The following is a 16,183-nucleotide window of genomic DNA, read 5'->3' on the forward strand; positions in this document are numbered from 1 at the left end:
TTAGCAGAGACGAGATTTCACCATGTTGGTCAGGCTGGTCTCAAACTCCTGACCTTGTGATCCACCCACCTCGGCCTCCCAAAGTGCTGGGATTACAGGTGTGAGCCACTGTGCCCGGCCTGGTTTCAGTTCTTACAGAACTTCTACTGGATAAAACTGACTATAAACAAACAAAAATAATTGCAGATCATGAAGAATGCTTGCTACAAAGAAAATAATGAGCAACAAAGATGGCACCAAAGGGTAGAGGAAAACACGGTGATATGGAATAAATTGCATTGTTCCCCCCTCAAAAAATTCACATATTGAAGCCCTAAACACCAATATGATTGTATCTAGAGATAGAGTTGTCTGGAAGATAATTAAGACTGAATTAGGTCATAAGGATGGAGCCTTGATCTAATAGGACTGAAGAGGAAGAGGGAGGCTGGGAGTGGAGGCTCACGCCTGTAATTCCAGCACTTTGGGAGGCTGAGGTGGGCGGATTATCTGAGGTCAGGAGTTCGAGACCAGCCTGACCAATATGGTGAAACCTCATCTTTAAAAAAAAGAGAGAGAGAGAAAAAAAGAGGAAGAGAGAGAAATCTTGTTCTTTCTGTTTGCCATGTGAGGACACAGCTAGAAGGCACTGTCTGCAAGCTAGGAGGAGGACCCTCACCAGAAACTGAATCAATTGGAGCCTTGACCTTGGACTTCCCAAACTCCAGAACTGTGAGAAAATACATTTCTGTTGTTTAACCCACCCAATCTATGGTATTTGGTTATGGCAGTTTAAGAAGAATAAGACACATACTTGGAGGTGAGAAGATGAAAGAACCAATAAGCTAAAATATTAGATGGGCTGCTGGGCATGGTGGCTCATGCCTGTAATCCCAGCACTTTGGGAGGCTAAGGAAGGGGAGGTCACCTAAGATCAGGAGTTCAAGACCAGCCTGACCGACATGGAGAAGCCCCATCTCTACCAAAAATACAAAATTAACTGGACATGGTGGTGCATACCTGTAATCTCAGCTACTAGGGAGGCTGAGGCAGGAGAACCGCTTGAACCTGGGAGGTGGAAGTTGTGGCGAGCCGAGATTTTGCCATCGCACTCCAGCCTGGGCAACAAGAGTGAAAAAAAAAAAACAAAAAAAAAACTGAGGCAGGAGAATTGCCTGAACCCAGGAGGCGGAGGTTGCGGTGAGCCGAAATCGCGCCATTGCACTCCAGCCTGGGTAACAAGGGCGAAACTCCGTCTCAAAAAAAAAAAAAAAAAAAAAAAAAAAGGTCAGCCATTGGGTGTGAATGTCATCAAGAATAATGATGAAATAAGGAGGAGAGAAACTCACTGAGTCCAGAGCCAAAGCCTTTACTGAATCAGGTGGATTTTCCAAGATGCCAGTAGCTTATAACAAGTAACTTGGATAGCAGATTGTATAGCCTAGTGTCATTAACTTCTAAGGAATCATAGTTTTTTGTTTTGTTTTTGTTTTTGTTTTTGTTTTAAAGGTGGGGTTTCACCATGATGGCCAGGCTGGTCTTGAACTCCTGACCACAGGTGATCCACCCACCTCGGCCTCCCAAAGTGCTAGGATTACAGGCGTGAGCCACAGAGTCCGGCAGGAATCATAGTTTTTAAAGGAAAAAGGAAAAAAATGGTTTGGATGCAGCAAAGCAAGGAAGACAGTTATCTCTTGGTCCTAAGTTACTTGGAGTTTGAGAACTCAGAATTACACAGGACAAAAGACTGAAAGCTTGGATAGGATGGGGACGTGTGAGATGGGACCAGACTGAGAATGAGTGTCCCGAGTCAGCAAATGGCCTGAGAAGCTTGGACTGCTAATGATGGCAGAGGTCAATGGAGAGATGAAGCATGGGGAAATGGTTGGCAAAAAATATATATAGTCTTTGGTCTCGAATCTATGGTTACTGCTCACTTTTGCATCTCTCAAGATGCAGAAGGCTGGTAGGGATGCCTTTAGTGGGGACATGGGCTGCTCATTCCCTGTGCTCATTCACACACTGAAAACTTTGCCAAGCTGTTTTGAATTTGGTAATTCCCCTCCCACCAACTCATCGTTCATTATTCAATTCAAAATTAACCTTCTCTCTTTTTTAAAAAAAAAATCTTTTTCTTTTTTTTGAGTCGTAGTCTCGCTCAGTCACCCAGTCTAGAGTACAGTGGCGGGATCTTGGCTAACTGCAGCCTCCGCCTCCCAGGCTCAAGCGATTCTCCTGTCTCAGCCTCCCAAGTAGCTGGGATTACAGGCACGCACCATCAAGCCCAGCTAATTTTTGTATTATTAGTAGAGACATGGAGTTTCACTATGTTGATCAGGCAGATCTTGAACTCCTGACCTTGTGATCCACCTCCTTCTCTTTGGGCATATTACTTTAAAATTACATAAATTACTTTTGGGAATAATGAAACTTCCTCAGAATGCTGCCAATAAATGAAGAAGGCAGAGCAATATATCTCCAAAGATATCCACAAAATACAGTCTTTTCAATAAATAATGCTGGGAAAATGGAATGTCAAGAGATCAAGACGATCCTGACCAACATGGTAAAACCCCGTCTCTACTAAAAATGCAAAAATTACCTGGGCGTGGAGGCCTGCGCCTGTAAGTCCCAGCTACTCAGGAGGTTGAGGCAGGAGAATTGCTTGAACACCAGATGCGGAGGTTGCAGTAAGCCAAGATTGCACCACTGCACTCCAGCCTGGAGACAGAGCAGACTCTGTCTCAAAAAAAGAAAAAAAGGGTTTGAGATGAGGAGATTAATTTGGAATATCTGGGTGTATTCAATCAAATCCCATGGATCTTTTTCCGACTGTGGTCAGAGAGAGACATGACTATGGAGACAGAACCAGAGAGGTGGCAGTGCGAAGAGTGAGTCCAGCTATGCTGATGTTGAAGACAGAGGAATGAGGTCCTGAGCTGAGGGGTGCAGGCATCACCCAGTTGACAAAACCAAAGAAACAGATTTTCTCCTAGATCCTCTAGAGAAGAACACAGCCCTGTCAACACCTTGTTTGTAGCTCAATGAGACCCTACACAATAGTAAAATAATAAATTGTTCTTTGTAAAGTAATTATATTTATTGTTATTTGATACAGCAACCATAACTATTACAGAAAGAGGTAATGGGACTGTTTTCAAGAAAGAAAATATGAAAACCTGGATAAGAGTTGTAATCGAGATGGGCAACGTGAAAATGACTTTAGCACATGCATTTTTTGATTATTCTCTTCCTACATAGGTCTACTGACTCCTTAAGAGAAAATAGGTCCAGCCTGGGCAACATAGCAAGACTCCTCTCTACAAAAAACAAAAAATTAGCCAGGCATGGCAACACACACCTGTAGTCACAGCTACTAGGGAGGCTGAGGCAGGAAGATTGCTTGAGCAGGGGGGGTCTAGGCTGCAGTGAGCTGTGATCACACCACTGTACTCCAGCCTGGGCAACAGAGTGAGACCATGTCTCAAGAAAAAAGACAAAATAAAGAAAAAGAGCATCATGTGCTGAAAAAGGTTAACACTGTTCCTTTGTTAGTAGGATTATGGTTTGTTTATTTTTATTATTTTTCTTTAGTGAACATATATTACTTTCATAACAAAATGTTTAACAAGAAAATGAAAGTGGGCAGAAGAAATGATTTACCTGCAGAAAGATCTGATCATAATTCCTGGTCATTTACACTGGGAATCATGACCTATGATCAGGTTTTCTAATCACAAAGAAATTATCATTATTATTATTATTATTATTTATTTATTTTTTTTTTGAGATGGAGTTTCGCGCTTGTTACCCAGGCTGGAGTGCAATGGCGCGATCTCGGCTCACCGCAACCTCTGCCTCCTGGGTTCAGGCAATTCTCCTGCCTCAGCCTCCCGAGTAGCTGGGATTACAGGCGTGCGTCACTGTGCTCAGCTAATTTTTTTTTATGTTTAGTAGAGACGGGGTTTCGCCATGTTGACCAGGATGGTCTTGATCTCTTGACCTCGTGATCCACCTACCTTGGCCTCCCAAAGTGCTGGGATTACAGGCTTGAGCCACCGCACCCAGCTTAAGAAATTATTTTTCTAAGACTCTAAAGTAGCAACCTCCGAACATGCGTGTGTGTGCACACACACAAAGCTTTAAGCAAAAATCGGAATTTTCAAAAATCTGCATATATCAGTATGAGTTCCACAGCCTCCCTGTACTTGACAGAATGTTGAGATCAATGGAGATACTAACAAGTGTGATTTTTTTGACATTGTTATAATAAAATGTGTCAACATTTGCAAGTTACAAAATCACACATGGGTAAAATAGCCATTTAATGAGTGAGGTAGACTGGTGGGCTTTGATGTAAGAGAGGAAAGAAAGTTCATTGACTCAGTTTTGTTTGTCCCATTGCAGCTGTTTGAGAAGTTAAGACTAGGTGAATTCCAGTGTCATACCAAAGAAGAATATCCACTTATCTGAAAAGGCTATTACATACTCTTCACTTTTCTTTTTTTTTCTTTTTATTTTTTAAAGATGGGGTTTCACCATGTTGGCCAGGCTGGTTTTGAACTCCTGACCTCAGGTGATCCACCCACCTCAGCCTCCCAAAGTGCTAGGATTATAGGCGTGAGCCACTGCACCAGGTTTTTTTTTTTTTTTTTTTTTGAGATGAGGTTTCAGCATGCTGGTCTGGCTAGTCTTGAACTCCTGATCTCAGGTGATCCACCCACCTTGGCCTTCAAAGTGCTTGGATTACAGGTGTGAGCCACCATGCTGGGCCACTCTTCACTTTTCTAACCACATCTTCATGTAAGACTAGGTTTTCTTCACACACTTCAATCAAAATGACACAGATGAGAAGCAGATTATTAGAATCTAGCCTTCTTCTACTAAGTCAGTTACTTAGAAATGGCCAAAATGTAAAACAATTCATGCCAGTCTTCTAATTCATTTTATTTTAGGAGTATGTTTTTGAGCGGGGCGCGGTGGCTCACGCCTGTAATCCCAGCACTTTGGAGGCCAAGGTGGGTGGATCATGAGGTCAGGAGATCGAGACCATCCTGGCCAACATGGTGAAACCCCGTCTCTACTAAAAAATACAAAAATTAGCTGGGTGTGGTGGTGCACGCCTGTGGTCTCAGCTACTTGGGAGGCTGAAGCAGGAGAATTGCTTGAACCAGGGAGGCGGAGGTTGCAGTGAGCCAAGATTGTGCCCCTGTACTCCAGCCTGGCGCCTGGCGACAGAGCAAGACTCTGTCTCAAAAGAAAAAAAAAAAAAGAAGAAAGAAATATGTTTTTGGCCAGGCACAGTTGGTGGCTCACGCCTGTAATCCCAGCACTTTGGAAAACCAAGGCTGAAGAATGGCTTCAGCCCAGGAATTCAAGACCATCCTGGCCAACATGTGAAAAAACCCTGTCTCAAACAAACAAACAAAAAAATTAACCAGGCATGGGGCATGAACCTATAGTCCCAGCTACTGGGGAGGCTGAAGTTGGGGGATCCCTTGAGCCCAGGAGATGGATGTTGCAGTAAGCCAAGACAGTACCACTGCACTCCAGCCTGGCAGACAAGAGCAAGATCCTGTTCACACCCCACACACACACACACAAAATTAAATTCCATTATTTATGTTCAAAAGTAATGAATTTATTGTCATGTTAAAAAGACTTTAAATGCATATAAAACTCCTCATTGTTTCTAATGTAATAAATGTTAATGGATGTAACCTACATAAACAAAAGTTCTCACTGCATTTTAGGAGTGTAATGGGTTTGAGAGATCAAAAAATTTGGGAACTGCTAAATAAACAAAGCTATGGGGATGTTCCAGAATCCAGAAACTTCTTTTTTTTTTTAATTTTTAAGTATTATTATTTTTTAAAATAGAGACAGGGTTTCACCGTGTTGGTCAGGCTGGTCTCAAACTCCTGACCTCAGGTGATCTGCGCACCTCAGCCTCCCAAAGTGCTGGGATTACATGCGTGAGCCACCATGCCAGGCCCAGAAACTTCTAACAGAGCTTTTGAGAATACATGTCTTATTTGATATACCTGTCATTTCAGGAAAGGGTAAGAATATCACAGTCCTGAAAACAATTCCAATTATCCACATGACTAGTCTAATTTCTGACTGTTTTATTAACCTGAGTCATAAACGTATCACTTCAATATAAAAGAAATTTCACTTACTATAAGTAATAAATAGTGCAAAAGTAGGAAAGACATTTTGGCCTCTGCTAGAAGCGAAAATGATACCTTATTCAAAGAAGAGAAAAGAAAAATAAAGGGAAAATTGATATGAGAAGGTAAAAGCTGGAGAAAATAGCCATCCTGGAGAAAATAGCCACTAAGAAACTTGATAAACATGATAACAGACTGTGAAAAGACAAATTTCTGGGCTGGGTGCGATGGCTCAAGCCTGTAATCCCAGCACTTTGGGAGGCTGAGGTGGGTGGATCACGAGGTCAAGAGATCGAGAACATCCCGACCAACATGGTGAAACTCCATCTCTAAAAAAAAAAAAAATTAAAAAAAAAAAAAAGAAAAGACAAATTTCTAAATTGACTGAAGGGATATATTTGAAACAAGAAGAGTAATGTGGGAACTAAAATACAGCCTCAAGTTTAAGCATTCTTTATTCCTGTAGCTTTTGTGGAGTATACAATGTAAATAAGCAGAGAAACAAACATATTTTTTATCCATACAATTTTTTAACTGCTACATCTAGACCAGCTGGGTCATGCTCAGGACCATGGTGACAAATAATAGCTCTTGATCTGACAATCGGTAATATGGAGAGCTCACATATGGAGAACTACGAGTTTATTTTATATCATTTAATTTTCTCTCTCTATCCAGCAGGGAAAATGTTTCAGATATTTTCCTGAGTAAATGATCATGTTTCCTGGCTGTGATTCTAGAGGAACAGTATTTTAATGCTTGTTGATTGATCTGTGACTCCCTCTACACTGTGGCTGCAGCAGCTACATGCAGGGGCTCTGTGGGCTGAAATGCAGTGCTGGGCTGAGAGGTGGGTCACTTTCTCCACTGCTACACACTGTGTCACCGCAACAATCACGATCTATGGTGATCCAGATGAGTGGCGATGGCTTGAGCTTTCTGATATTGCTGTACCACTGGCTATTTGTTTTACTACTCATTCATACATTCTTTCGCAGGACACCTAGTGTCTCATAAGCTGGTAATTGAAAAATAACAAAGCCCTTTTTTTGGATTAAGAATCTATTCTGAGTGAGAGACTATAGATTAAAAATTATATGACTAAATAGTGATTGCATTGTAACAATTGTTACAATGTTGCATTAAAGTTGATTTTAGGATGCAAGTAGATGATGTTTGTGGGGGTTTTGACAAACAGAGTCCAATGTGTCTTTCTTTTTTTTTTTTTTTTGAGACGGAGTTTCACTCTTGTTACCCAGGCTGGAGTGCAATGGCGCGATCTCGGCTCACCGTAACCTCCTCCTCCTGGATTCAAGCAATTCTCCTGCCTCAGCCTCCCGAGTAGCTGGGACTACAGGCGCGCGTCACTGTGCTCAGCTAATTTTTTTGTATGTTTAGTAGAGACAGGGTTTCACCATGTTGACCAGGATGGTCTCGATCTCTTGACCTTGTGATCCACCCTCCTCGGCCTCCCAAAGTGCTGGGATTATAGGCGTGAGCCACCGTGCCCGGCCTTGTGTGTGTGTGTGTGTGTGTGTGTGTGTGTGTTTATGTGTGTGTCTTTCTTATTGAACACTAATTTCCATGTGAGGACTGTCATGTCTCCTTGGATTTAGTCTGGTGGAATTGTTTGTTATTCAGACATCTTTGCTTCAGCAAGCTGATGGTTGGGCGCATAACCCAAGTTACGCCAACTGATGTACCATCCGTGAAATAATCAGTGTGATAAGTACTACCATAAAGACATGAGCAAAGGACGATGCAAGTCCAGAAGCAGCAGCAATTTCCTTCTGCCAAGTAGTTCAAGGAGTTGCACCTAAAATCATTGAGATTTCTCCAGCTGGACAGGGAGAGAAAGGTAAGTCAGGCCGCAGGAACACAGGGAGATTAACACAGGTTTATGACAGATCTGGGGCCTGTTTGGAGGAAGAACAAGAAGCTCACACTGGTTTAATGCAGAATACACAAGGCGAAAGGGAGACGGGGACATCTGTGGACATGGATGCAGGAGCGATGGTCCGCTGAGGGTTTATGCCAGGCGCCCCCAAACTTTTTACACCGGGGGCCAGTTCACTGTCCCTCAGACCGTTGGAGGGCCGCCACATACTGTGCTCCTCTCACTGACCACCAATGAAAGAGGTGCCCCTTCCTGAAGTGCGGTGGGGGGCCGGATAAATGGCCTCAGGGGGCCGCATGCAGCCCGCGGGCCGTAGTTTGGGGATGCCTGGTTTATGCAGTTGGCTGGGGAGAATCTTCTAGTAGTTACAACTTCTCATTTTTCTATATCTTATGATATGTTGACATCTCTCAAGAGACTTAAAGATCCACTGAAAGGATGTGCCCCCTGAGGCCTGGATGATTCCTTGGGGTGGTGGAATCATCACGGCTTGCCTGGAACTCACCTTCCATGGGCAGACTGGCTGATCCAAGGCTGGGCCCCTCCCTGCCTCCTTATCTAACTCACAAACTAAGCCCACATTTTCCTTGTTTTAAATCAAGTAAGGGCTAGGAAAAAGGCAACTAGAGGGACCCCTTATGCTCCAAAGCCCTCCAGACTTAATGAAATTAGCCAGTTCTAGATTGTTTACCCTACCTTGCCTTTCTCACAGAAACCCCAATAATGTCTCTGGCCTCGGCTTTCGCCTCGCGCCTCCTTTTCCTCTCACCCAAACTTGGAGCTTCTTCAGTCTTGTGTGGCATGGCGAGTCTCCTCTTGTGAAATGTTAAATAATAAGTTCTCCTTTCAATGGCACCAACCCCTCTGTGATGGCAGTCAGTCACCTCTGAAAGTTAAAATCCCATGGAGATAATTTTATTTTTTTATTTGTTTATTAATTTAGTTCGAGACAAGGTCTCTCTCTGTTGCCCAGCTAGGAATGCAGTGGTACAATCTGGGCTTACTGGAGCCTTGACTGTCTGGGCTCAAGTAATCCTCCTCCTTCAGCCTCCCAAGTAGCTGGGACTACAGGCACACTTTTTGTAGAGATGGAGTCTTGCTGTGTTGCCCCAGCTGGTCTTGAACTCTTACACTCAAGCGCTCTTCCCACCTCATCCTCCCAAAGTGCTGGTATTACAGATATGAGCCACTGCACCCAGCAGGTATAATTTTACGATGAGCTTGGACACGGTTTCAGATTGGAAAAGAGGGTCAAGTGTATGATCATTTCTATATTGTGAAAAGATAATTTACGGCAAATGGAGGCTAGAAAGAAAGGAGACGAAATAACCACAGAATGTCTAGCTGGAGATACTCACGTAGATACATCACCAGTGATGCCGCTAAAGAAGGCAAGGAACCCAGGATAATGTGCATGTTTGGGAGAAGATGATCGTGATTCTGTTAAGGATGAAAAAACATCCTAGCCAGGGGGGAACTTTTCAACCACTTGGAATGCAAGCTGAGGAAAAGAGCGGGTCAGAGTGCCCTGAGTCTCCTTGGTGGAGGCTGGAAGAGAGAGAGCCTTGAGACTGCTCTGGGGTCATGGTTGCCCATCTCCAATGTGGTGCATGGTTCCTTGGGCCATATTTTCACTCCTGCACCTGAGGCAGCATGTTGTAGGCCCTGAGCAAATATTTGTTGAATCCATATGTTGCCCAGAGCTTGAATCTTGCCCTCTTTTCTTTGGCTAGCTACAGATAATTCTAATCACGTAGGCCTCACGAGGCAGACTATTTCTTTTTTTATATTGGTGATGTCCCTGGCTCTTGATTTTAAATTTTAGTAGACTTCAACTTGAGCCATTGAGAATTATGTAATTAACTTCATTTTGCTTCCATTATGGTTTTTAATTGATACTCATTAACACAACAACTGATGCAGAATAGAGTGGGCAGTTATTCAAGCCCTCGGGGGCTCCCAGTTCATCCGTGTGAGCTATCTGGCTTAAAGAGCTCGTAATAGTGTGAGGATATGTTCTGTCTGCAGAGTGTATGATGGGTTCCAGAAACCAGAATCAAAAGCTGCTTTGTGGCAACAGTTTCCCCAGCAGCTTGGTGTTGGTTTTGATACTCATAAATGAATTGTTCATGAAAAATGGTCAAATAAGAAATCCATTCCTATTGTTCAAGCCTATCACTGTGAAAACTAAACCACCGAATGAGAATAGTGTCTGGAAAATGTTCTTTTGTTTGTACATCATTCAACAGATGCTAGAAGATGACTTTGCCCGAACGATATCATTTCCAGAAAGCTTTATCATTACTGACTAAAAAGTCATACCAACTGTATGGGTGGTGATATTTCATCCCTCACACCATTCATCGTAACACGTTTTTACGGTAAATGATTTATGTGATAAATATATATAATATGAATATTTCTAACTTTAGGATTTTGCAGGGATTAATTTTTAATAAATAGAAGTAGATATATCTTGATGTTTACAGAAAAGAGTACGAGAAGTCTATACATGGAGGACTGAGTTTTGAATAGCAGCATTCACTTTAAACTTATTCATTGTCTAGTTACTGAGTACAACTGAGTGTGAAGGTCCTTGCCAGACTTAGGGTAGAAAGTTGAGAAAGCCAGACTTGCTTTTTTTTTTTTTTGTGACAGGCAGCCCACATTCTAGAGAAGAGGCGGAGAGAAACACAAGTTACAAGTTACTTAATTACGCCTGTGGTCACTGCTATGAAGATCAAGTCCAGAACGCCAGGAGATTATGTGATATGAGTGAGATAGTGCGCGTGTGATACACTCAGATGCTCCTTCACTGGGGAAATGAAATGGCTGGATTGGTGAAGAAATTGCTCCCTAAGGAAATGCAGTTGCAGCCAGACCTGAAAATTTAACTAACTGTCAAGCATGATAAAGGAAGAGCCTGAGGCAGGAAGGAGCCTGACAAAATGAAGTGGAGAGGCTGGGGCCTCGGAATGCAGACTCACTGGAAGGCACTTAGGGATGTGGCAGAGGACCCTGGACTCATGTTTGCCACAGCCTCAAATCTAGACTCTTTGAACATTTTAATTAATTAATTAAGTAAGTAAAATTTTTTTTTGGTTAAAAACATTTATTCTGATACATTCTATCGTAAGTTAGTACAATTTCCACTCTGCTACAGATTCATCTGTGACGAGCCTTGTGCCATCCAACTGGTGACCGAACGATGTCCCATCTCTTATCCAAGCCAGAGTACACATCTTCCATGCTGTCTGCTAAATTGCTTCCAAATACAGAAGACCAAATAATCCTTTATCCCCAAAGTAGGCTCAAAACAGTTGGTTCAGGCCAGGTGTCCCCAAACTTTTTACACAGGGGGCCAGTTCACTGTCCCTCAGACCGTTGGAGGGCCGCCACATACTGTGCTCCTCTCACTGACCACCAATGAAAGAGGTGCCCTGTCCTGAAGTGTGGCGGGGGGCTTGATAAATGGCCTCAGGGGGCTGCATGCGGCCCGCGGGCCGTAGTTTGGGGACACCTGGTTAAGGCATTCCAGGATCTGCATCTCTCTTAAATCCCAGGTAAATCACAAGAGGGATAAAATCACAGCGGATGGCAAACTGGCCCCCATTGAAGAGCTGTTGCAGCCTCTGCTTGGCCTCAGCTTCACCATGGCGACGGCCGTGTGGGGCTGGTAAGAACCTTTACAGCAACCGCCGCATCGGAAATCCTTTTTTTTTTTTAAAAGATGGGGTTTCACCGTGATGGCCAGGCTGGTCTTGAACTCCTGACCTCAGGCGATCCATCCACCTCGGCCTCCCAAAGTGCTAGGATTACAGGCATGAGCCACCCGCGCCCAGCCTTTATTGCAATGGCGCAATCTCGGTTCACCGCAACCTCCGCCCCCTGGGTTCAGGCAATTCTCCTGCCTCAGCTTCCTGAGTAGCTGGGATTGCGGGCACGCACCGCCATGCCCAGCTAATTTTTTGTATTTTTAGTAGAGACGGGGTTTCACCATGTTGACCAGGATGGTCTCGATCTCTTGACCTCGTGATCCACCCGCCTCAGCCTCCCAAAGTGCTGGGATTACAGGCGTGAGCCACCGCGCCCGGCGCCTTTATTTATTTTAGAGACAGTGTCTTGCTCTGTCGCCCAGGCTGGAGTGCAGTGGCACGATCATGGCTCCCTGCAACCTTGACCTCCTGGGTTCAAGTGATCTTCCTGCCTTGGCCTCCTGAGTAGCTGGGACTACAAGCATGCACCATCATGCCTGGCTAATTTTTAAGTTTTTGGTAGAAACGGGCTCTTGCTATTTTTCCCTGGCTGGTCTAGAACTCTTGGCCTGAAGCGATCCTCTTACTTTGGTCTCCCAAAGTGCTGGTATTACAGATGTCAGCCACTGCACCTGGACTTACTTAGACTCTTGACTGATCTCCAGCTGAGGTTGTATATACAGTCATTGCCTATTGAATGTTTAAAGCATTCATTTATTAAATAAATATTTTAAAACCTGTAACAGTTTTTGGTTCTCTGTTTTGGCATTTTTGTGTTTATCTCTTTGTTTTGTTGTTGTTGTTTCTGTGAAAGGCATCGGAAAGTCTACGTGGCTCAGGCCCCCTCTCACCTCAAAGGGGCTCTGACAAGGCTAGATGGGTGTGAGGTCACACAGGGTCTTGTTGGCTGAATGAAGGATTCTGATTAATTTCTCCAGGGCAGTAGGAGCCTTAGTGGGGCTTCAGTCCACACCTGAGGAACACTGCTCCCCTTTGTTCTCTTTATTCACCTGCTTTGTTCCCGTTAATCACTCCTTTGATCTCATAACTCCCTGATGAGAAAGGTATTTCTAGCTTCATTTTACAAATGGAAAAACCGAGGCTAAGAGGCTGAATAACATCCCCAGGTCACGCTGCTAGGGAATGGCCACAGCGCTCAGGCCCTCTTCACTGTCTCACAGCCACCTCACTGCATGGTGGATTTCAAGACATATGAACAACTGTGGGAAGGAAGGAAAGAAGCCAGCGCTTTGGACTGAATTGTGTCGCCCCTTCCCAAAATGTATATATTCAAACCTTAGTCACCTGTGCCTCAGAATGAGACTGTTATTAGGAGATAGGGTCATTACAGAGACGACGAAGGTAAAACGAAGTCACACGGGTCAGCCCTCATCCAGGGTCACTACTGTCCTTGCAAGAAGTGGCCATCGAGACTCAGACAGACATGAACAGAGGGAAGACCATGTAGAGACACAGGGAGAAGATGGTCACCTGCAGGCAAGGTGAGAGGCCTCAGAAGGAACCGACCCTGCTAGCCCCGTGATGTTGGATGTCCAGCCTCCAGAGCCATGAGAAAAGAAATTTCTGTTGTTTAAGTCACTCAGTATGTGATACCTTGTTATGGCAACCAGAGCAGACTAAGAGGGAGTTTATTATCATTGTTTTACTTCTTCACTGTGACTTCGTGGTTGATACTATTCTCCTTCCACAGGTGCCCATGGCCCTGGCAATTTCCCCATTGGAAATGGGGAATACTATATTCTATACTATATTCCACTGGCTACAGATCATGATTCCCACACCTGGCCTCTTCCCACAGTTAAAAATTATTATTGCTTTAATCCTCAGAGTCTTGTCTTCCTAGTATATGATGATGTCTAGTAAAAGATTAAGCCATTTTAGCTAAATCCTGCTAATAGTCAATGTTACTCATCCAAGTTGAGGTGAAGCCTTAACTCAATTACAGACAGCGAGAATGAGATATGATGAAAGTTCTCAAGGTGTAGTACAAGTCTTAAGAATTTCAGGCACCAGAGGTTAATCAGAAGAGAAATTTCTTTCTTTCTTTCTTTTTTTTTTTTTTTTTTTTTTTTTTTTAAGATGGGGTTTCACCATGTTGGTCAGGCTGGTCTTGAACTCCCGACCTCAGGTGATCCACCCGCCTCGGCCTCCCAGAGTGCTAGGATTACAGGCGTGAGCCACCGTGCCCGGCCCAGAAGAGAAATTTCTGATGAAGGGAAACTGTTGGCATCTTTTGAATCATCTTCCAATATTCATTTATAAGGCTGAATCCACGGAAAGGAATATTTGGGTAGATGGAGGGGTTGAGAAGCTCTGTGTAAATTTATTCTCATTTACAATCTCATGCCTTGTTTGGCTTCACTAATTGAATCAGTATTTCTTGTGTATTTTTTCCCCTTAAACAAAACAAAACTAAACCACAATACTAGCATAATGACTTTAGGCACTTGTATTTTGTCATCTGAAGACTTTTTAGTGTTATAATTCCCTCAGCCATTCTGTAATTCTTTATTAAGTTTTAATGTGGTTTAAACTCTCCATCTGTAGACAATATATTATTTTCCTCGTCTCTGCCAGCAGGTCTAATATTTCCCTGTAGTCTGTTTTAGAGCTCCGTCTGGTGGCTTAAAGCTATTATGACACATCCATCTGTAGCGTCCGCCTCCAATCTCACAGCGACGGCTAGGACTTGCTCATCAGAACAAAATAATAGAAGCTATGTTTGCAATGCAATGCAACAGAATGATCAGATTTACAAATTTAGCATAATTACTCGATTGGTGGCTGTCAGAACAAGGACAGGAGAGTGTTTTGGGCGGCAGGTTACAACCACTGTAGTAAATGGATATTCTTCTGCATGTAACATATTCTGAAAGATGCATTTTATATTCCTATTGTTGGCTGGCTGAATTTGGCTAATTTTTGGTACAGAAATGAAGGAAGAGTTTTGGTTTTTGTGTTACATTTTTGCTCATGTTAATATCATTTTTGAGAAGAGGTATATGAGTATGGGGCAGCAGGACTAATTATTAGATCCTGTCAAAACTTTTTTTTTTTTTTTTTTTTTTTTTTTTGAGATGGAATCTGGCTCTGTCACCCAGGCTGGACTACAATGGTGTCATCTTGGCTAACTGCAACCTCTGCCTCCCGTGTTCAAGCGATTCCCCTTCCTCAGCCTCACAAGTAGCTGGGACTACAGGCAACTGTCACCACACCCAGATAATTTTTTATGTTTTTGCTAGAGATGGGGTTTCACCATATTGGCCAGGCTGGCCTGTAACTCCTGACCTCAAGTGATCCGCCCCTTCGGCCTCCTAAAGTGCTGGGATTACGGGAATGAGCCACTGTGTCCAGCCTCCTGCGAAGACTTTTTATTACTTGGTGGTGAGACATTGGTAAAAAGAGCTCAGTGACCTGAGTTCACCATTGCTATTCACTTCATGATCTAGCTTCCTGTGACTTCTCAATATATGGTAATAAAAAGCACATAGCGTAAAATTTACCATCTTAACCGTTTTGATGTATATATTTAATATCTGTGCCTTTCTGACTTTGTATTTTAAAAATATCTGTTCAGACTGGTCTGAAGGTAGTGAGTTATCTCAACTGATTGTCCACAGTCAGTTACAGATGGAACTCCTTGTTCTACTCTTTCCCCCTTCTCACTACTGCATTTGACTAGTCTTGATTAAAAAAAAAAAAATCTGTTCAATCATGCCCTTTCTTTATATGTCATGATATTTATAAAGTAAAACATAAGCACTTGCTGTAGTCTAAATACGTATGTCCTCTCAAAATTCATATGTTGAAATCCTAACCTGGAGGATGATGGTATTGTAATATTGGGGTTCAGGGGTTCAGGGTGCCCTTAGCTCCCCTGAGAGGATGTTTCTCTGTGTTCTTGGCCTCCTGCCCTCTCAAGAATGAGAGAGGGACCACAGTGCAGTGTGCAGTAAATGGCAGACTCAAAAGTGTTTGTAGAAAGTGATTTATTTAGAGAGAGAGAGAAACTGGAGAAGGACAGAGAAAGAAACAGCTGACTCTCACACTGAGTGAGAGAATCCAGAAAGATGGAATCAGGAGAGGAAAGCAGCTTCCAGACTGAGTGGAAGGGAACAGAGAGATGGAGTTTAGGAGGGGAAGGCAGGCTTCCATGAGAGAGTGTTCATGGAAGGGGACTCCAGAGGGAAAATCCAGGAGAGAGAAAGATGGCTCCCACCAAGGGAGTGCTTGTGGAAGGGGATCCAAACACGGAGTCCCAAGGAGTGTGGAAGAAGAGGACTTCTAACTTGGGAGGAACCCCCACCTTGTCTAAGACCCCAGGCCAACGAAAGGAGTTCCTGAGAACTTCCACTGGA

Source organism: Saimiri boliviensis, chromosome 15 (assembly GCF_048565385.1).
Source record: "Saimiri boliviensis isolate mSaiBol1 chromosome 15, mSaiBol1.pri, whole genome shotgun sequence".
NCBI lineage: Eukaryota > Metazoa > Chordata > Mammalia > Primates > Cebidae > Saimiri > Saimiri boliviensis.